At 33.5% G+C, this 22,511-nt stretch overlaps 2 pseudogenes across 1 annotated transcript in view; one reads left to right on the top strand and one right to left on the bottom strand.

Moving 5' to 3' along the window:
• Nucleotides 1-993, top strand: part of LOC148943861 (uncharacterized) — an 8,572-nt pseudogene extending 7,579 nt beyond the window's left edge.
• Nucleotides 1-22,511, bottom strand: part of LOC148943860 (uncharacterized) — a 137,561-nt pseudogene that overhangs the window by 82,146 nt on the left and 32,904 nt on the right. The window lies entirely within an intron of this gene.

The following is a 22,511-nucleotide window of genomic DNA, read 5'->3' on the forward strand; positions in this document are numbered from 1 at the left end:
TGTGAAGTATGTAAAAAATGCTTTTCTCAGTCAAACAGTTTGATTAACCACCAAAGAGTACACACGGGTGAAAAACCCTTTAAATTTAATGTCTGTGAGAAAAATTTTTGTCATTCAAGCAGTTTGATTTAGCACCAAAGAATACAAACGGGTGAGAAACCATTTAAGTGTATAGTATGTAAAAAATACTTTTCTCAATCGAGCAGTTTGATTCATCACCAAAGAGTGCACACTGGTGAGAAACCATTTAAGTGTGAAGTATGTAAACAATGCTTTTCTCAGTCAAACAATTTGATTAGTCACCAAAGAGTGCACACTGGGGAGAAACCGTTTAAGTGTGAAGTATGTGACAAGGCCTTTTGTAGTTCAAGCAGTTTGATTTACCACCAAAGAGTACACACGGGTGAAAAACCCTTTAAGTGTGATGCATTTGAGGAAAAAATTTCTGCGTCAATCATTTTTATTAATCACCAAAGATTGCACACTGGGGAGAAACCGTTTAAGTGTGAAGTATGTGACCAGACTTTTTCTAGTTTAAGCAGTTTGATTAACCACCAAAGAGTACACACGGGTAAAAAACCCTTTAAATGTGATGTGTGTGAGAAAACTTTTTCTCAGTCAAGCAATTTGATTCAGCACCAAAGAGTACACACTGGTGAGAAACCATTTAAGTGTGAAGTATGTAAAAAATACTTTTCTCAATCGAGCTGTTTGATTCATCACCAAAGAGTGCACACTGGGGAGAAACCGTTTATGTGTGAAGTATGTGACAAGACCTATTATAGTTCAAGCAATTTGATTCAGCACCAAAGAGTACACACGGGTGAAAAACCCTTTAAATGTAATGTATGTGAGAAAACTTTTTCTCAGTCAAGCACTTTGATTAATCACCAAAGAGTACATACTGGTGAGAAACCGTTTAAGTCTTATGTATGCAAGAGAGAATATTCTTCTAAATTGAATATGAATAATCATATAACAACCCATTCTTAGGAAAAAAAAACCTGCTAGTTGATATAGTACAATAATAATTTAGCTGGATAAATAATTTTATTGAACCTTTTTGTACGCTGCATCTTTTTTGTTTGTTTTTATTTTTTATTTTTTTTGTCAGTTAATCAATTCGTTTTTTCTTGGAAGATTTTTGTTTATTTATTCAGTGATTTTCTTCTTCTTTTCGTTTCAGCTTTATCCTCCCCTTTGGCTATGACTTTCTGTATTTAAAAAAATCCAATTTGTGTATGTCTGGTTGAGTAAATACCTTTGTATTGTCACCAAAATTTCTCCTCGTGAGTTTTCCAAACGTGAGTTTTCTAATTTGGCAACTTTCTTTTAAGTGATTAATTAAAAAAAAAAACTTTCCACAAAATAAGTTTTTCAAAAAAAGTAAAGGACTCCATTAAACCAAAAATCCGCTTATAATTCGCAATTGATATTACCAAATAAATGTAAAAAAAACTACTATCCAAGCGAATATCACTAAACTACGATTAAGTCACTCAAAAGAAATCTAACGAAACACTAAACATTATTGAGTCTTCCCCACTGCTCCCTTATTTACACCGTTCAAACTGGCCGATTATACAACAAAAATACAGTCGAATAAAATGAATTATTTCTCTTGTTTCCGAAGGGACTGAACACCTAACCTGGGTAAGACAAATTTATTATAAATCCAACTTCAAAACAGCTCTGAAAAAGGAGGTAAGAATTTGCAGAAAAGATTAAATGGGAGATTAAAATGGTACAGCAGTTGAATCGAAGGGTAAGAATCCACTCCAAGTCGGAGAAAAATTTTTCATCCATAGCCTTACGACTATCATGAAAAAATAATTGTTATAGCTTTTGTGCAAACATCAAGATCTTACTTTTTTTCGAGATTTTCTTTCGCAGAACTGCATTTTAAATTCTCTGCCAATTTATCCGTTCCTCTGCAATTCTCCGTGAAATTTTTCAGTGGGTTTTCTAGCCAACCACATATTGTATGGTTGCTTCAGCCTGCAGCAATAAAACCATAGGGTAGTACCACAAATTAACATAAGTTGAGCCAGCTAACCTTCTCTTGGATACGGCTATTCTATGGTTTACATTGTATTTTCGTTCAATTGTTGTCGGTATGTTTTGTTTCTTAATATATCCAGTAAACATAATTTTAAAATTTTTACCATTATGAAATTATTATCTGAGTCAGAGAAGCGTCAGATGATTTGCCCCCAACCACGCATTGTTCTCCCGACCAAAGGCAGAAAAATCAGGAGATAGGTAGAACACACCATTGGTCAGCAGGTGAAACAGAAGAAGTTTAAAAAAAAGTCAGAGGTAAATCGTGTATCTGAGACGAACTTTCTTTTCTAGTTTTTTTACTGTTTTTATTTACGTCTATAATAGTTTTTACATCTCCCATAAGTGTAAAAAAATGAATAAGTAATGAGGTAGAAAATGAAAACATTGTTCAGAATTCAGATTTCTGGATTTTGACCACCCTCAGAAGCTCAATTTCTTCCTCTCTCCCTTAGGATAACTCAAGTGACTTCTCATTTCTTAGTAACGACAGCTTTGTTTGAAGACATTAAACTAAATTAGAAAGGGCAATCAAAATTTTTGTGGTCCTTCCAGTAAACCAACAAAAAGAGAATTGAATTTTTTTGAATTTGGTGATTGAGATAGCTAGGACATGCTTTGTGGATACAGGATGACAAATTGTCAAATATCGTCCGTTTCAGTCATTTATATAGGGTCAAGCGAAAAGCAGAACGTCCCGACTGAATGGGATCCTGGTGATGCATGCTGGACAGTAATTCGATAAGCGCTGTCGACGCATCAACAATATTGCAAATACAAATTTTGAAAAAAAATTGCTGCATAACAGTGGAGAAGAAAAACGGTTTGGTAGTATTGCTATCTCATGAACTAGTTTTACGCCTTGGCAATCATGTTCTTTTACAGCTCGGTAAAAGTCACATTATTAGCAATCTGATTTGTCCTCTGTGAATTTAACTATTTTCATGAATTTCTCTGGATAAAGCGAGTGCTTTATAATTTTCTATTCTTAATGATTCTTTTGCAATTTTTAGGCTACTCTAAAGCTTGATTGAGATGGAAAAGGGACGAGAAAATATATATTACCAATTATAGTTCAGACTGGTAATAAAGGAGCGCATTTCTTCTATGTTCCTTAATATTTGGTTCTATAAGTATATCTTTACTACCCCAAGCGAATCAGATGAGGCCGTGAGAACGGATTAAAAGAAATTGAAACTTCTTTGGATGGTGTATAGAGGGAAGCTCTGAATGCACTGGAATGGAGGAGTGCGCGCACTTATGCTGTCTTCAAGCGGTTTGTCACCGCAGTGAACTATTACTAGGTGTGGGAGAATTGTGTAATTCCTTTATTTTCAATTCTTTGTAATTTATTTCTGCTATCCTTTAATTACATCCCAACTAGCTGTGTTTTAATTTCAATTCCTAGCATTTACTTTTTAATTCTTTGTCTTCAATTTTTTGAAAAAGACATCACTGGTCATCCTGGTTGAAAGATTTTCTATTATAGTTTTGTGAATTTAGCAATGCATTTGTTTAAAGTTGTTTTACATTTCGTTGCTATGTTGTCTTAGATTATATCATTTCAATTCTTATATTTTGTTTATAATTCTTTGTTTTAGTATCTTCAAAATGACATCATTCGATTTCGCGGGGCAGAAAGTACGAAGTGTTATTCTACAATGATAAAACTATTAGTTTTAACATGGACAAGGACTTTGTCAAATCTGGTGATACTGGTGAAACGGTCTAGCAAAAATCGTGCAGTTTGGATTACAGGTGCAAAAATATAGATCATGTGACGGTTTTAAGTGCAATTTATTAAAATATTACTTTTGAAAAGATTTTGACACCACCTGTGGTTAATATCTGCTCAAATATTTTATAGCTAACGATCTGCAATTAGATTCTGTCTTATGACGATGAGTGGTCCGTCTTTCGTTGGGTGCTTGGAAATCATTGGTTAGGATATTCTGATGCTCTTAATCCTTATCTTATGACTAGACCTTTGTACCACCTTTACCTCTCAAAGTATAAAGACTACCAAGGAGAAGCAAATGGACATCCCTAAGGCTTATCACTCAAGTGGTGTCATCCTAGTATGGTTGAACTGATGTGTGTAAATTGTAAATTAAGGTGTGTATTTTAGGAGTCTTTGGTCGTCAATACATTTATTCTTCGAATATTATATTTGGATTATCCATCGAGTAGTTCAAAGGTAAACAAACAAAGGAAAAGCTAGCCAAAAGGGCCCTAAAGGTATTTGAAAAAGATAAGTTATGTTAAGCATGGCGTCTTTAGTACAGATGAAAATAAAACGTAACAGCAAATAAAACAGTAGACCAGACTAAAATGACTCAGATTAGATAGAAGTTATAAGAAAAAGAGACATAAAATTTTAAATATATACAAAAGCCAAATGTATTATACCTACCCATCAAATTTGGGTCAATATATCTAAACTAAAATATAATCAGTAGCAATATGCACATAGCACCATTGTTTTCTGCAATATCCTCTTCAACAAACTATAAAACTTTAGACTAAATACAATCAACTGTTCACTTAGCATTGCTGATACGTCCTTTTGTCAACCTGCGTGGCCTTACTGTGTTACGACTTAGAAAAATACAGTTTAAATATTCCGCAAGTTTTTCGCCTTAATACTCTTAGCTTTAGTAGCAGTTGTACCAATAGTAATAGCAGTCGGAGTAGAATTAATAGTATTTGCCTTAGATTTAGTGCCAGTAGTAATGATAATAATAGTAACAGCAGTATGAAGCAGCAATAGGGTGCAAATATTGTCTTTGGTTAGTTCAACATCTCCCACAACAAGCCCTGCAAGATTCAACTTTACACACCAGGCTGTTCCGAAGATAATGCTGATGCGCCCTTTTGACAGTCTGCATACAGATGGTGTGTCTGTATGATTCAGTCCACCTTCCCTCCTCAAAAGTCCCTGAAAATTTATATCTTAATACCCTTAGTCATAGTTTTAATAGTAGTCACAGAATTAGTATTAATAGTGTTACTACTAGTAGCAGTAGTAGCATTAAAATACTGCCTTTTGGTCAGTTGAGCATACCTCTCATCACGTCCTGGAAGTTCAACTTAATACAATCAGCCATTGTTAAGACATTGCTGGTATCTTCTTTTGATAACCTGTACATTTATACGCTTCTTTAAGTTTTCATCTTAATGCTCTTAGCCCTATAAGTAGTTATTATAGAAGTAGTAGTAGTAAATGTATCAGTTGTAGTAATATTAGTAGTAGCGAACACATAGTGCCTCTGGTCAATTGATCTTCCCCTTTAAGTATTCTCTGAAAATACCTTAATACCCAAATCCAATTCTGAGATATATCTTTTTACAATGTGCTTGCAAATAGTGTCTTGATTTAGTTCAAATTTCTCCTGAATATTGTAAATGTATTAGTTTGGTAGTAGTAGCAGTAATAGTAGTAGTGGGCAAATCTTGCCACTTTGGTCAATTGATCATCTCCCTTATCTTTTCCTGAAGGTTCCAATCTAATATACTCACACATTCCTGAGCTACGCCCTTTTGATAACCTGAATTCGTATAAAAGTTTTGATTAAGTTCACCACTCCCCTCAAATTTTTCTGAAAGGCTTATCTGAATGTACTTTTTCTGTTTCGAAAATAAGGCCCAAACAAGCATAGCTTCCTTAATAACATATACTATATCATAGGTAAACGATGTTAGCACAATTTATTATTTATTTTTTTCTTGGTTTTAGACCAGGGTACGTCGGATCGAAGAAGTTTCGTAGAAACTTCGAAAAGGGCTCCTTTGATTGGAAATTGGAGTGGCTTGTGCCTTTTTAAATAGTCGAAAGTGATTGGAAGGCAACTAACACCCCTTCCACGCCCACTATTTCCCGAAAAACATCCAGTAAAAATTTTGAGATAGCCATTTTGTTCAGCGTAGTTGATTTCAGATAGAAATAATGTTTTTGAGGAGGACACTCCCCCCACAGTCTTCAGGGCAAGGGTTATAAGTTATGCCATGGGGATATATAAGGTTTTCATTGAAATCTTTGTCGTAGAAACTTGAAAAACGGCTCATTTGATTGGAAATCCAAAGAGCTAGTGCCCCTTTTAATATTAGAAAGTGATTTGAGGGCAAATAACCCCCCTCTCACGCCCACCTTTTCCTCAAACTCATCCAATCAAAATTTTTAGATTGCCAGTTTATTCAACATAGTTGAAAGTTTTGGAAATTAGGTCTTTAAGGATGACAGCCCCTACCCCCATAGCCCTCAGGGCAAGGGTTGTAAGTTATGCCCTGGGGTCATATAAGGTTTTTATAGAAACTGCTTTTGTAGAAACTTCAAAAAGGGCTCATTCAATTTAAAATTGAAAGGGATAGTTCTCTTTTTAATAGTCGAAAGTGAATGAAGGGCAACTGGCTCGCGCCAACAATTTTGCCAAACACATCCAATCAAAATTTTGAGATATCTATTTTGTTCAACGTAGTTGAAAGTTCTGGAAATTAGGACTTTTAGGATGATAACCCCCTCAGAGCCCTAAGTGCAAGGGTTGTAAGGTTTGCCCTGGGGGCATATAAGATTTCTATAGAAAGTTGTTGTAGAAATTTCAAAAAGGGCTCATTTGATTGGACATTGAAATTGCCCTTTTTAATAGTCAAAAGTGAGCGGAGAGTAATTAACCCCCCTTTCACACCCACCATTTCCCAAATAACACTGAATCAAAGTTTAGAGATAGCCATTTTGATCAACGTAGTTGAAAGTTCTGGAAATTATGTCTTTAAGGATGAAAAAACCCCAGAGCCCCCTGGGCAAAGGTTTTAAGTAATGCCCTGGGGGCATATGAGGTTTTTATAGATAGAGTTGTAAAAACTTCCAAAGGGGCTCATTCAATTAGAAATTGAGAGGGCTAGTGCTCTTTTTAATAGTCGAAAGTTATTAGAGGGTAACTAACCCCCCTGTCACGCCCACCATTCCCCCAAACAAATCAAATCAAAATTTTCATATAGCCATTTTGTTCAACGTAGTATAAAGTTCTGTAAATTAGGTCTTTGAGGATGACAAACCCACCCAATCCCCCAGCCCTCAGGGCAAGGGTTGTAAGCTATGCCCTGGGGGCATACAAGGTTTTTATTGAAAGTGTTGTCGTAGAAACTTCAAAAGGGCTAATTTGATTGGAAATTGGAAGGGCTAGTGCATTTTTTTGTTGTTGAAAGATATTGGAGAGCGACTAACGCCCCTCTCACGCCAGCCATTTCCCCAAACAAATCCAATCAAAATTTTGAGGTAGCTATTTTGTTTAACGTAGTTGACAGTTCTGGAAATTATGTCTTAGAGGATGACAACCAACCTAACAGCCTTTAGGGTAAGGGTTGTAATTTATGCCCTGGGGGCATATAAGGTGTTTAAAGAAAGTATTGCCGTAGAAACTCAAAAGAGGCTCATTCGATTGGAAATTGAAAGGCCTAGTGTCCTGTTTAATAGTCGAAAGTGATTGGAAGCCTTGACATTTTATAGTAAAGATCGATGTGGGTATATTGTTTTATTTTTGTTGTTGTTGTTGTTCAGACCAGGACACTTCGTATCGAAGGAGTTGTTGTAGGAACTTCGAAAAGGGCTCAATCGATTGAAAATAGAAAGGGCCGATGCCCTTTTTAATAGTCGAAAGTGATTGGAGGGCAACTGATCCCCCTCCCACCCCCACCCACTCAATTTCCCAATATGTTTAAAAACAAAATATTGCCTTAATATTAAATTAAAATGCACTGTGTTAATGCTAATTTAAATCTCAGCAATATCCCAAAACGACTGAGGGTATTATGTTCAAACTTTCGGTGCTATTTCTGCTCTTAAACTTAATCAGATCAAAATAGCGTAAGTGTATCCAAGCTATCAAAGAAAGTAAACTGATTTTTTCTGCGAATGCTATCAAGTTTTCCATTTCAGGTCAGCTAGAGGAGGTGTGAAACTAAATTAAACACTACTATTTGTGTCCAGATTTTTAAATCGGTTTATGTTGTTAAAAATTTCTGAAAATTTTTCTCCAGAATACAAATAGCAGGCCAAACTATAAAGTCCCAAAAAAACGAAAAGATTTAAAGTATTATTTTCTTTTTCCCCGAAAAGACTATGTCAATATTAAACGAACAGAAATTAATTTAAAAAACTTTTTCCACAAAATAAGTTTTTCAAAGAAAAGGAAAGAAATCGATTAAACAAAAAATTAACAAAAATAAAATCAAATTATCTACCAAGCGTGAAACTACCACAAATCAGCATCGATAAATAAATGAAACCAAAAACGAACAGAAATTACAATAAATACCCGAGTAAAACTCAAAACGAGCAGAAATTAACATAAGTTGGGCTCAAAACTCCAAATGCCTTCCAAAGGCCAGAACATAATTTGCAATTTACTGAAAAAATACAAATGAATGTGCATTGTCAGTTTAATATACATATACTGATATTCAGTAATCAAAATGTTAATATTGTTTGATTTATTAAAGTTATGAAAGTAAAAACATTTATATTATGCACATTATGCACATTATAGTATGCACTCCTTGATGGACGTTCAAATGGCCTAACTGAGTAAAGCTCTTGTCAAACACATTGCATTTGAATAGTTTCTTACCAGTACTCACTCTTTGGTGTATATCCAAGTTCCTTGATTGGGAAAAGCATTTTTTACACACATCACATTTATATGACCTTTTTAATATGTATGTCCTTTTATATCTTTCGAACTCTTCGTCTTTTTTGCTTTGTAAGCCACTCTCAAAATATAAATTCTTAATGTTCTTAGAATGTCTTTCTAATAAACCCTCAGCTGTCAGTGACCTTTAGGCTGTGCAAAGTTTATTTTTACACTGTCCGTGTGCTCAATTTCTTATGTGAAGGAATTCACTTAGCAGAAAATGCCTAACTATTGTCAAAATATTTCGTATCAGGGTAAAGTAGTATTAGGGAGCCCAATTTGTGGACCATATTGTTTGGATGACCGAAAACTCACTGGTTACTGTCGTGCACACTATAGCCATTTCATGGCCCACTGGTTGAAAACCAGTGAAAGTTACATTACCCAGGTCACTAAATGCTAGGATTCTGTTGTTTTAGAACATCCTGTTTGCTAATATTACCCCCTGTAGATACTGAGATCTTCGGACAGGTTCTTTTTTACGAGAGCTTAGATCCTCGAATTTAATATTTTACACCAATTAATGCAAGGGTCTCACTAGGTTGTAGATGGCTTGTTATTTAAAGTGGTGTTCCATTACACTGTTTGTCTGGATAAACTTTGGGATATATTGAAGCAAGTAATGGCAAACACCAGAACGCTTTAGTCAAATATTGCGTTGGGTCACCCATTATCTCTAAAAACAGTTCCTGTCTTCCAGGACCAGAACACTAAAAATAAATTAAGGACTGCAGCATACACCAGCAGAGTGATAGAATCGGTTGCAAGCTCTCCATTGAAAAAAATCCAGTTAAGGCGCTGTGCGAAGATTCTGTACCCCTTGTGCCTTTTTTTCTGGGTTCCATCCCATAAATTAATCGTATGAAGAATGAACGTCGATGCCAACTTACAATGAAATTTGGACATATTGGTCCAAGAATAAGGTATGGATTCAATAAGAGTTGATTCTAATCCGGGGTAAGAATAGCGAATAAGGTTACCAGGTTTACCGAAGTAGACAACCTAATGGAGACAACCGACGGGGTTTTCGTACCAAGCTTTGAAATCGGGAAATGTCGACTTGAGAGATAGATAAGCTGATGAAAGTTGCCTCCTTCCTCTGAGTATCTCGTGCTGGCTAGAAGAACAAATAAAACACAGTGAGTCCTTTGGATGCCTTAGACCAGCTAAAATTTGGAGTTTACCCAATTCACAATTTTTCTGAAATCTTGCCAGCGAAAACAAACTTAATGACCAAAAAGCTTTTTGATCATCCGAGTAATACAGTTTATATTCATTTGCAATAAAATTTATTTTATCAACGATTAGTTTAAACCTTCAGAGGGAATTGGGCTGCGACCCCACTGTTACTCCGTCACTGCAAACAGTGTTACACACACTAGATTATGGTGGGTAGGCTGTGGATCATTGGTAGGGAGCTTCAACTTTCACTGATACACCGTTAATGTAATAATTTGTAATATACCTTGACGAAAGTATCCTCCAAACGGATTGTTCACATCATAACTGCGCTTATTTTTTTTACCTCTTATCAAAAAATGTAGTTAATCACATAAATTTGATTGATATTACTATATACTTTTATGAGAAGTCAAAAACAGATCAAAGGAATGAGTAAGTTATCACCACAAGAATACTTTCACTGACAAAAGCTGTAGCGAACGAAATGTTGTCATCTCGGTTTTGCTTCTTTGACACTGTGAACGGGTCTTTAAACAAAAGCACTATCACATATTTCGGTACCTCCTCCAGATCGTAAAATTCCAAAGAATTTGATGACTATACCAAAGAGAAAGGTTACAAAACATTGCGCTTCTAATCCGCAATCGATATATCCAAATAAATGTAAAAAAACTAAAATTTTATCCAAGCTATTATCACAAAACTAGGATTAAGTCACTCAAAAGAAATCTAACGATACACTAAATTTTATTTAGGCTTCTCCAATGCTCTCTTAGTAACACTGTTCCCGATTATACAACAAAAATACAGTCAGATAAAATGAATTATTTCTTTTGTGTCCGAAGGGACTGAACACTTAACTGAGGTAAGAAAAAGGATTGTAACTCCAACTTCTAAAAAGCTCTGAAAAGGGAGGGGAGGAATTTGTAGTAAGGATTAAATGGGAGATGGAAATGGAAAAATAGTTGAATCGAATGGTAAAAATCCATGCCAAGTGGATCCTAACGACTTTTATGAAAAATTAAATGCTTAAAATCTTATGCAAAATGCATGATCTTAATTTTTTCGAGATTTTCTTTTGCAATTCTGCATTTTAAATTCTCTGCCAATTTATCCATTCCTCTGCAATTCTCCGTTAAATTTTTCAGTGGGTTTTCCAACCAACCAGATTTTTTATGGTTGCTTCAGCTTGCGGTAGTTAAAGCATAGGGTAATGCCACCAATTAATACAAATTGTACCTAACACCCTTCTCTTCTGCACTGCTGTTCTACAGTTTACATTCTATTTTTGTTCAATTGTTTTTTGTAAATTTTTTGTTTTAATCTCTCCAGTAAGTATAATTGTAAAATTTTCACCATCATAAAATTATTATCTGACTCAGAGAAGCGTCGGATGATTTGCCCCCAACAAAGCATTGCTCTCCCGACCGAAAGCAGAAAAATCAGGAGATCGGTACAGCGCACTGTTTGTCAGCATACAAAAAAGAAGAAATAAAAAAAAAAGTCAGAGGTAAATCGTGTATCTGAGGCGAACTTTCGTTTCTGATTTTGTGAAATATTTAATGTTTTTATTTACGTCTATAATTGTTTTGTACATCTTTTATTTATCGTAATTATTTTACTATTTTTATCGAAATTCGAGCAGTTGATAAATTATTAATGCTCGAAAGTGGTTATTATACTTTCATTAGACCTTATTTCAGTGTAATTTTATTTCAGTGTAATTCTACTGATTACTGCTCAGTTAAAGAAAAATAAGTTGACCCAAATATTTTCCCATTTTTTTTTTCAATTCCGTCTGCCAGTAAATTATAAAACTTTGTAATTAGTATAATAATTAGTAATTATCATTTATAATCGTCAAGGACACAGTTTTATCACTGTAAAATAAAACTTCGACCTTTCTGCATCAGGAAATTGAATGATGTCATTTTGAAGATGCTAAAAACAAAGAATTATAAACAAAATGTAAGAATTGAAATGATATAATCTAAAATATCATTGAAACTAAACGCAAAAAAACTTCAAACAAATGTATAGCTCAATTCAGAAAACTATAACATAAAACCTTCAAGCCAGGTTGACCAGTGAGGTCATTTTCAAAATGCTAAAGACAAAGAAATAAAAAGAAAATCTTAGGAATTGAAAATAAAACAAAGCAAGTTGAGATGTAACTAAATTATAGCAGAAATAAATCACAAAGAATTGAAAATGAAGGAATTACGCTATTCTTCCACGCCTACTAATAGATCACTGCACTGCCAAACCGCTCGAATCCAACAAAACTGCATGCACTCCTCCATTACAATATATTCAAATCTTCCCATATCTGGACTAAAATATAATCACTAGACTAAAATATAAATCATTATAATCACAAAATTATAAAATATAATCACTAGGGCTATAATATAATCACTAGGACTAAAATATAAATCACTATAATCACTAAAATATAAAATCTAATCACAAAGACTAAAACATATAATCACTAGGACTAAAATATAGTAGCACTATGCACATAGCACCATTGTTTTCTTCGATATCTTCTTCAACAAACTAAAAGCTTAGACTAAATTCCATCAACTGTTCATTTAGCATTGCTGACACGTCCTCTTGTCAACCTGTGTGACCATACTGTGTTCCGATTTAGCACAATACAGTTTAAATATTCCGCAAAATTTTCACCTTAACACTCTTAGGTTTAGTAACAGTTGTTCCAAAAGTAATAGTAGTCGCAGTAGAAATAATAATGTTAGCCTTAGATTTAGGGGTAGTGAGTAGAACCCCATTATTGACTCCAGGGGGGCACTTCTGTTGCCATCTATAATCGAGTCTAATGGTACAAGACAGCACATCTTTCTAGACCTGTTTGTTGATTGTTATGGGATTTGATGGTTATGTGATGTTGTTTCATAGTTCAGTTTGTTGATGGTTATATGGTTATATGGTTATATTGTTTGATGGTTATGTGATGTTGTTTCATAGTTCTTTTTGTTAATGGTTATATGCTTTGATGGATATGTTGTTTGATGAATATATGGTTTGATGTTGTTTCATAGTTCTGTTTGATGGTTATATTGTTTGATGGTTTGATGGTTATATTATTTAATGATTATATGATTTGATGTTGTTTCATGGTTCTGTTTGTTGATGGTTATATGGTTTGATGGTTATATTGTTTGATGTTGTTTCTGCTCTGTTTGTAGCTTAACTTGTTTGATGTTTTTTCATGGTTCTGTTCTGTAGATCGCTATATGGCTTGATGGTTATATTGTTTGATGGTTATATATGGTTTGATGTTGTTTGATGGTTCTGTTTGTTGATGATTATATGGTTTGATGGTTATATTATTTGATGGTTATATGATTTGATGTTGTTTTAAGGTTCTGTTCTGTTTGTTGGTCAACTTGTTTGATGTTTTGAAGCCTATTACTTCGACCAGATGTTTACATCATTGCTGGATAAGAGCGTGTCTAACGGGAACAGGATCACTGACACCTATTTCTAGGTCATAAGGTTTCTCTTGCATCGCAAAAGGATGCCAAAACAAAGGAACATTCAGAAATTACTTTTAGGGGAGTATTTGGGCTAAGCAAATTAATCGACATTTTGGGGAATTTTTTTTGGGTGAAACAGTTTAAGACATTTTAGAGGATGATTTGGGGTGAAAATCTGTGGTCGTTATAATAAACAAGTACATAATATTGGATTAGGGAGAGAATTACGAGTGTGAACCATCAATGACTCTAACCACAATGGATCTCAACCTCCAGGGGACACCTCTACCCAACCCCATTGCGTAGCTAATAACAGGAGCATTTAACATTTTTTCTGATTTTGTGTGTTTTCGCAAGAAAGTAGCTCATCTTTAACAAACATAGCCATTTTTTCGTTTAATGTACTTAAATTCAATGGAATAAAATTCTAGTAAACGGTCAATTCGTTCAAAAGATCAATATACTTAAAGAGCTTTTAGAGCTAAAATATTAGGTGTAATAAAGGTTTAAAATCGCTTACCGACCAAATGTATATCTGGCCAACACATTGTATTTTACCATGTTCATTTTTGCTACAAGTAACGCAGCTTATGACAGAAACTTTTCAGATAATAACTTTAGCTATTAACTCTGTATTAATCTGTTCTGTATAAATTTTCAAAATTATTTCAAAACACTTTTTATTTTCAAATATAATAATATTAATAACGTGTTTCTTTCACTATTTTCATATAATGGCTCAAACTATTATCACTACACATTTAGAGAGCGGATATCATGGGGGTGTTATCTCCATTCATCCTTATCGAACTCATCATTGCTCATCCACATTCGATGGTCCGATGAAATGGGTTGTGTTTTATTTAGCATTAGGGGATATCTAACACACATGCCCACATGTGATATCTTTTGAGGTACACAATGCACACAAAACCTCACTTTATCAATAAGACGGTGAATCCCACTGGGGTTTTTTTCACAGCCAAAGTCCTCTAAGTTAAAAAGGGGGATATCAACGTCACATTCTAAGATCATGAGTTTATCGGTAGGGACATTCGCTTTAACATATAGCACTTTTACTCCAAAAAAGCTGCAAATTTCACTTACTTCCTCTTGTACATGCTTTAATTCTGTACCATTTTTATTAAATAATTTTTCTATCGTAGAATCCTAGTCTGTTTATACGGCGTACTGTAGTACTCCATAAGCGTTTATCATAATCAAACAAATTATAGTTAACATCCCAATGGTAAATGTCTATTTCTCTACGATCTTCACCCAGTAATAGAAACACAAACTCGAAAATTACTCCACAAGATAAATGTTTTATACCACACTTCCAAAATGGAAGTCTTTCATTACATTTAAAGTTTTTCTAAGTTTAGTAAAATTATACCAAAAAATTTATCTACCCAGGTCACTGCTTACTTACAGTTCGCTATATATATGTATATATATATATATATATATATATATATATATATATATATATATATATATATATATATATATATATATATATATATATATATATATATATATATATATATATATATATATATATATATATATATATATATATATATATATATATACATATATATATATATATATATATATATATATATATATATATATATATATATATATATATATATATATATATATATATATATATATATATATATATATATATATATATATATATATATATATATATATATATATATATATATATATATATATATATATATATATTACGGCGTAGTTGAAAGCTCCATGAAAATTTAATAATATTTAAAAAAATTTGTGTTTTCTTAAGAAAATGCCCCATATTTAACAAACTAGTGGAACTCTAAATCAAACATGAATTTCATTATTGAGATAGTATTAAACAAAAAAGTCTAACAATGTTTGAGTTACTCATTGATATTCTTTGACTAAAGAATCTTTAGTTCAGTACAGACTACTCTAACAAACAACAAACGTAAACTTATACCGCAAATGTAAGTAACGGTTCAACAACTTGATTAACCTACGTCATTAAATAAATTTAAAACAAGCAAATGTCTTCCATCACTTTCATACAGAACTTTTCAGGATGAAACCGTTCTATTAATCAGATAAAATATTATCTTTTAATTCCTAGTTTTCGAAAAAAGGGAGAATTCACCATTGAGGTCAGATAATTTTAATGAAAATCATATCATTGGATTCAACGTATCAAAGAACCCTACTCTAGAGGTTTCAAGCTCATATCAGCAAAAATGTGGAATTTTGCATTTTTGACAGAATGGAAGGATTTTGTACGGGGATTAATTTTACATGAGGAAGGAGGTATCCTGGGGTGAAATTTTCTGGGGGAAATTTACCGATTTTTTTTTCAGGATTTTTTTCCGAGGAGACGGAGCCAGATTGAATTCCAACCTGAGGCAAAAAGCTTTAACATTTAGAACCCATATTGTAAGAGTAAATTTCAAAGTAAAAAAAAAGAAGAGTTTGAAAAATATCAAAGAACACATACATTAAAGAGGCCATATAAATGTGATATGTGCAAAAAATGATTTTCTAAATCAAGGTTCTTAGATATACACCAAAGATTGCATACTGGTGAGAAACCATTTAATTGTGAAGTATGTAAAAAATGCTTTAGTCGAAAGAACAGTTTGATTAATCAACAAAGATTGTACACTGGGGAGAAACTGTTTAAGTGTGATGTATGTGACAAGACCTTTTGAAGTTCAAGCAGTTTGATTACCCACCAAAGATTACACACAGGTAAAAAACCCTTTAAATTACCTTTCTTTAAGAAACCTTTCTCAGTCTAGCCGTTTGATTCAGCACCAAGGAATTCAAACGGGTGAGAAACCGTTTCAGTGCAAAGTATGTAAGAAATACTTTTCTCAATCGAGAAGTTTGATTAATAACCAAAGAGTGCACTCTGGGGAGAAACCGTTTCAGTGCGAAGTATGTGACAAGGCCTTTTGTACTTCAAGCAGTTTGATTTACCAACAAAGAGTACACATTGGTGAAAAACATTTTAAATGTGATGTTTGTGAGAAAAAGTTTTCTGCGTCAAGCATTTTAATTGATCACCAAAGATTGCACAATGGGGAGAAACCGTTTAAGTGTTAAGTATTTAACAAGGCCTTTTTTACTTCAAATAGTTTGATTAACCACCAAAGAGTACAAACGGGTGAAAAACCCTTTAAATGTGATTTATGTGTGAAATCTTTTTCTTAGTCCACCAATTTGATTCAACACAAAAGACTACACACAGGTGAAAAACCGTTTAAGTGTGATAAATGCAATAGAGAATAATCTTCTAAATTAAATCTGAATAATCATATAATAGCCCATTCTTAGAAAAAAACTTGCTAGTTGATATTGTACAATAATAATTATGTGGTCTTGTTGAATCTTGTTGTATACTGTATCTTTTTTTGCTTTTCTTTTTTATTTTTGTCAGTTCATTAATTAATTTTGTCTTGGAATATTTTTGATTATTTATTCAGTGGTTCTTTTCTTCTTTTCCTTTTAACTTGCTCCTCCCCTTTGGCTATGACTTTCTGGATTAAAAAAAATTCCAATTTGTGTATGTCTGGTTGAGTAAATACCTTTGTATTGTCACCAAAATTTCTCCTCATCATGTGAGTGTTCCAATTTGGCAACTTTCCTTTAAGTGATTAATTAAAAAAAATTTTTCCACAAAATAAGTTTCTCAGAAAAAGTAAAGAACTCCATTAAACCAAAAATGAGCAAAAATAAAGCCAAATAATCTACCAAGCGTGAAACTACCACAATTCGGCATACATAAATTAATGAAACCAAAAACGAACAGAAATTACATTAAATAACCGAGTCAAACTCAAAACGAGGAGAAATTAATATGAGTATGGCTAAAAACCCTTATATTTTCCCAAGGCCAGAACATAATTTGTGCTCTACTGAAAAAATATAAATCTTTTTATTTTTATAACTTTAAGAACAGCATTCTTTGATGCTGTGATTGCGTCTTTAAACGACGACGCTATCACTTATTTCGGTACTTCCTCTAAATCGTTAAATTCTCAATAATTTGATGGCTATACCCTAGAGACTGGTTATAGAAACATTGCGCTTCTAATCCGCAATTGATATTTCTAAATAAATATAAAAAATAAAAATTTCTATCCAAGCCAATATCACAAAACTATGATTATGTCACTCAAAAGAAATCTAACGATACGCTGAATTTTATTCAGTATTCTCCAATGCAATCTTACACTATTCAAACTGGGCGATTATACAACAAAAATACAGTCGGACAAAATGAATTATTTCTCTCGTTTCTGAAGGGACTGAGCACCTAACCTGGGTAAGACAAAGGTATTGTAACTCCAACTTCAAAAAAGCTCTGAAAAGGGAGGTAGGAATTTACAGAAAAGATTAAATGGGAAATTGAAGTGATACAGCAGTTGAATCGAGTGGTAAGAATCCATTCCAAGTCGGAGAAAAATTCACATCCATAGCCTTGCGACTATGATGACAAATTAATTGCTTAAAGCTTTTGTGCAAACTTCAAGATCTTACTTTTTTCGAGATTTTCTTTCGCAATAATGCATTTTAAATTCTCTGCCAATTTATCCAATCCTCTGGAATTTTACGTTAAATTTTTCAGTGTGTTTTCTAACCAACAACATTTTTTATGGTTGCTTCAGTCTGCAGTAATAAAAGCATAGGGTAGTACCAAAAATTAACATAAGTTGAACCAGCTACCCTTCCCATGGGTACGGCTATTCTATGGTTTATATTGTATTTTCGTCATCGATTTCGGTATGTTTTGTTTCTTAATATATCCAGTAAACATAATTTTAAAATTTTTACCATTATGAAATTATTATCTGAGTCAGAGAAGCGTCAGATGATTTGCCCCCAACCACGCATTGTTCTCCCGACCAAAGGCAGAAAAATCAGGAGATCGGTAGATCACACCATTGGTCAGCATGCGAAACAGAAGAAGTTTTAAAAAAAAGTCAGAGGTAAATCGTGTATCTGAGACGAACATTCTTTTCTTTTTTTTTAATTATTTAATGTTTTTATTTACGTCTATAATTGTTTTTACATCTTCCATAAGTGTAAAAAAATGAAGAAGTAATGAGGTAGAAAAGTGAAACATTGTTCAGAATTGAGATTTCTAGATTTTAACCACCCTCAGAAACTCAATTTTTCCCTCTCTCCCTTAGGATAACTCAAGTGACTTCTCATTTCTTTGCAACTTCAACTTTGTTTGAAGACATTAAACTAAATTAGAAAAGGCAATCAAAATTTATGTGGTCTTTCCAGTTAACCAACAAAAAGTGAATTGAATTTTTGTAAATTGCGTGACTGAGATAGCTAGGACACTCTTTGCAGATACAGGATGACAGATTGTCAAATATAGTCTATTTCGGTCATCTATATAGGGTCAGGCGAAAAGCAGAACGTCCAGACTGAATGGGATCCTGGATATGTGTGCTGGACAGTCATTCGATAAGCACTATCGAAGCATCAACAATATCGCAAATGCCAATTTTGAAAAAAAATGCTGCATAACAGTGGAGAAGACAAACGGTTTGGTAGTATTGCTATCTCATGAACTATTGTTTTACGCCTTGGCAATCTTGTTCTTTTACAGATCGGTAAAAGTCATATTATTAGCAATCTGAGTTTTCCTCTCTGTGAATTTAACTATGTTCACGAATTACACTGCATAAAGAGAGCGGTTTGTAATATTTTGTTATTTATAATTTTCTATTCTTAAATATTCTTTTTCTGTTTTTAGAATGATCTAAAGCTTGATTGGGATGGAAAAGGGACGAGAAAATATATATTAACAATTATAGTTCAGACTCGTAATGAAGAAGAGACTTTCTTTGATATCCCTTAAGATTTGTTTCTATAAGTATCGCTTCACTACCCCAATCGATTCAAATGAAGCCGTGAGAATGGATTAAAAGATATTGAAACTTCTTTGGATGGTGTAAAGAGAGAAGCTCTGAATGTACTGGAATATAGGAGTGCGTGCACGAGTGTTGTCTTCAAGCCATTTGGCACTGCAGTGAACTATTGCTGTGGGAGAATTGTGTAATTTCTTTATTTTCAATTCTTTGTATTTATTTCGGCTATCCTCTAATTGCATTTAATTTCAATTCCTAGGATTTAAATTTTAATTCTTTATCTTCAGTATTTTGAAGAAGACATCACTGGTTATCCTAGTTGAAAGGTTTTCTATTATAGTTTTGTGAATTTAGCAATGCATTTGTTTAAAGTAGTTTTACATTTCGTTGCTCTGTTGTCTTAGATTGTATAATTTCAATTCTTATATTTTGCTTATAATTCTTTGCTTTAGTATCATCAAAATGACATCATTCGATTTTGCGGGGCAGAAAGTACAAAGTGTTAGTCTAGAATGATAAAACTTTTAGTTTCAACGTGGACAATGAATTGGTCAAATCTAGTCATACTGGTGAAAAGATCTAGCAAAATTTGGGCATTTTCGATTTCAGGTTCAAAAATATAAATCATGTGTCGGTTTTAAGTGGTAATTGTTAAAATATTACTTTTGAAAAGATTTTGACACCACCCGTGGTTAATATCTGCTCAAATATTTTATAGCTAGTGTTCTGCAATTAGATTCTGTCTTATGACGGTGAGTGGTCCGTCTTTCGTTGGGTGCTTAGAAATCATATGTTAGGATATGCTGATACTCTTAATCCTTCTATTATGAATAGACCTTAGTACTGCCTGTACCTCTCAAAGCACAAAGACCACCAAGGAGAAGCAATTGGACATCTTTATCTCTTGTAGGTATATCTCCCTAGTAAGTATGGCGCACCATGTTTATGAGTCTCTCCCGGCAACGACTTACTGGTGGTTGCTAATATGAAGTGACTTTTAGGAGTCTATCGTCGTCTATACATTTCTTATTTGAATATTATATTCAGATTATCCTTCGAGTAGTTCAATGGTAAAAGAAACAAAGGAAAAACTAGCCAAAATAGCCCAAAAGCCATTTGAAAAAGATAAGATAAGTTATGTTAAACAAGGCGTCTTTAGTACAGATTAAAAAAAATAATAGCAAATAAAACAATAGACCAAACGAAAATTTTAAATATATACAAAAGCCAAATGTACTATATATACTCCCGTTAAATTTGGGTCACCATATCTAAACTAAAATATAATCAGTAGCAATATGCACATAGCACCACTGTTTTCTACAATATCCTCTTCAACAAACAATAAAAGTTTAGACTAAATACAATCAACAGTTCATTTAGCATTGCTGATACGTCCTCTTGTCAACCTGCATGGCCTTAGTGTGTTACGATTTAGCAAAATACACTTTAAATATTCCGCTAGTTTTTCGCCTTAATAATCTTAGCTTTAGTAGCAGTTGTACCAATAGTAATAGTAGTCGGAGTAGAATTAATAGTATTTGCCTTAGATTTAGTGCCAGTAGTAGTAATAATAGTAACAGCAGTATGAAGCAGCAATAGGATGCAAATATTTTCTTTGGTTAGTTCAACATCTCCCACAAACAGCCCTGCAAGCTTCAACTTTACACACCAGGCTGTTCCGAAGATAATGCTGATACGCCCTTCGGACAGTCTGCATACAGAAGGCGTGTTGTGATTCAGTCCACCTGTCCCTCCCCCTCAAAATTCCCTGAAAATTACACCTTAGTACCCTTAGTCATAATTGTTATAGTAGTCACAGAATTAGTATTAATAATGTTAGTGCTAGTACTAGCAGTAGCATCAATGTATTGCCTTTTAGTCAGTTGAACATACCTCTTTTCAAGTCCTGGAAGTACTAACCTAATACAATCAGCCATTGCTATGATATTACTGATATCTTCTTTTGATAACCTGTATATTTATATACTTTTTGAAATTTTCATCTTAATGCTCTTAGCCCTATAAGTAGTTATTACAGATGTAATATTAGTAAATGTTGCAGTTATAATAATATTAGTAGTAACGAACACAAATTGCCTCTGGTCAGTTGATCTTCACCTTTAATTATTCTCTGAAAGTACCAACTTAATACCCAAATTCAATTCTGAGATAAATCTTTTTACAGTATGCTTGCAAATAGTGTCTTTTGATTTAGTTCAAATTTCTCCTGAATATTGTAAATGTATTAGTGTGGTAGTAGTAGTTGTAGCAATAGTGCACAAACCTTGCCCTTTCGATCAATTGATCATCTTCCTTATTATTTCCTGAGGGTTCGAAACTAATATACTCACACATTCCTGAGTTACACCCTTTTGATAACCTGAATTCATGCAACGCGTTTTGATCAAGTTCATGACTCCGCTCAAATTTTTCTGAAAGGTTCATTTGAATGTGCTTTGTCTTTTTGGATAGTAAGGCCCCAATAAGCATATCTGCCTTAATAACATATACGATAATGTAAACAATGAACAAATTGCCCAACTTACAACCCTGTCCCTTTGGGCAGTGGGGGGGGGAGTTAGGAGGAAGTTTGACATCCACAAAGTTATAATTACTGGGCCTTCCAATATTGATGAAGACAACAGATGTCTTAAAATTTTTTGATGTTTGCTTAGGGAAACAATAGGTGTGGGTGGTGGGGGCTGCTTGCCCTCAAATCCCTTTTGTTTCTTAAAAAGGGCACAATAACTTCCAATTTTCTTGCAAATGCAACCCATCCAAAGTTTATACGACCTACCATTCCATAAAAAAAATACTTCCAGGGCATATTTTACAACCCTTGCCCCAGGGCCATATTTGGTTGCGTCAACCCTGGAGTCAAAGCCATATGTTCTTTGGACTCTTTTGAAAAAAAATTACTATCTAAAAATTTTGATCAGATGCATCTTGGAAAAAGGGGACTAGCTGCCCTTAATCAATTTTCACTCTTAAAAGGGAACCAAAAAATTTCAATTTCCAATTAAATGAGCCTCTTTCTAAAGTGTGTACAACCACTTCTTTAAAAAAAATAACTTTTTTGTATGCTAACCAATGGTCTTCCAAACCACCCTTCCTAACCACCCTAGTGTTATTGTATATTTGCCGTCGTGTTTATCTTTGTA

This window comes from Artemia sp. Qi Xiang Cuo, chromosome 15, assembly GCF_049724085.1.
Source record: "Artemia sp. Qi Xiang Cuo chromosome 15, ASM4972408v1, whole genome shotgun sequence".
Classification (NCBI taxonomy): Eukaryota; Metazoa; Arthropoda; class Branchiopoda; order Anostraca; family Artemiidae; genus Artemia; species Artemia sp. Qi Xiang Cuo.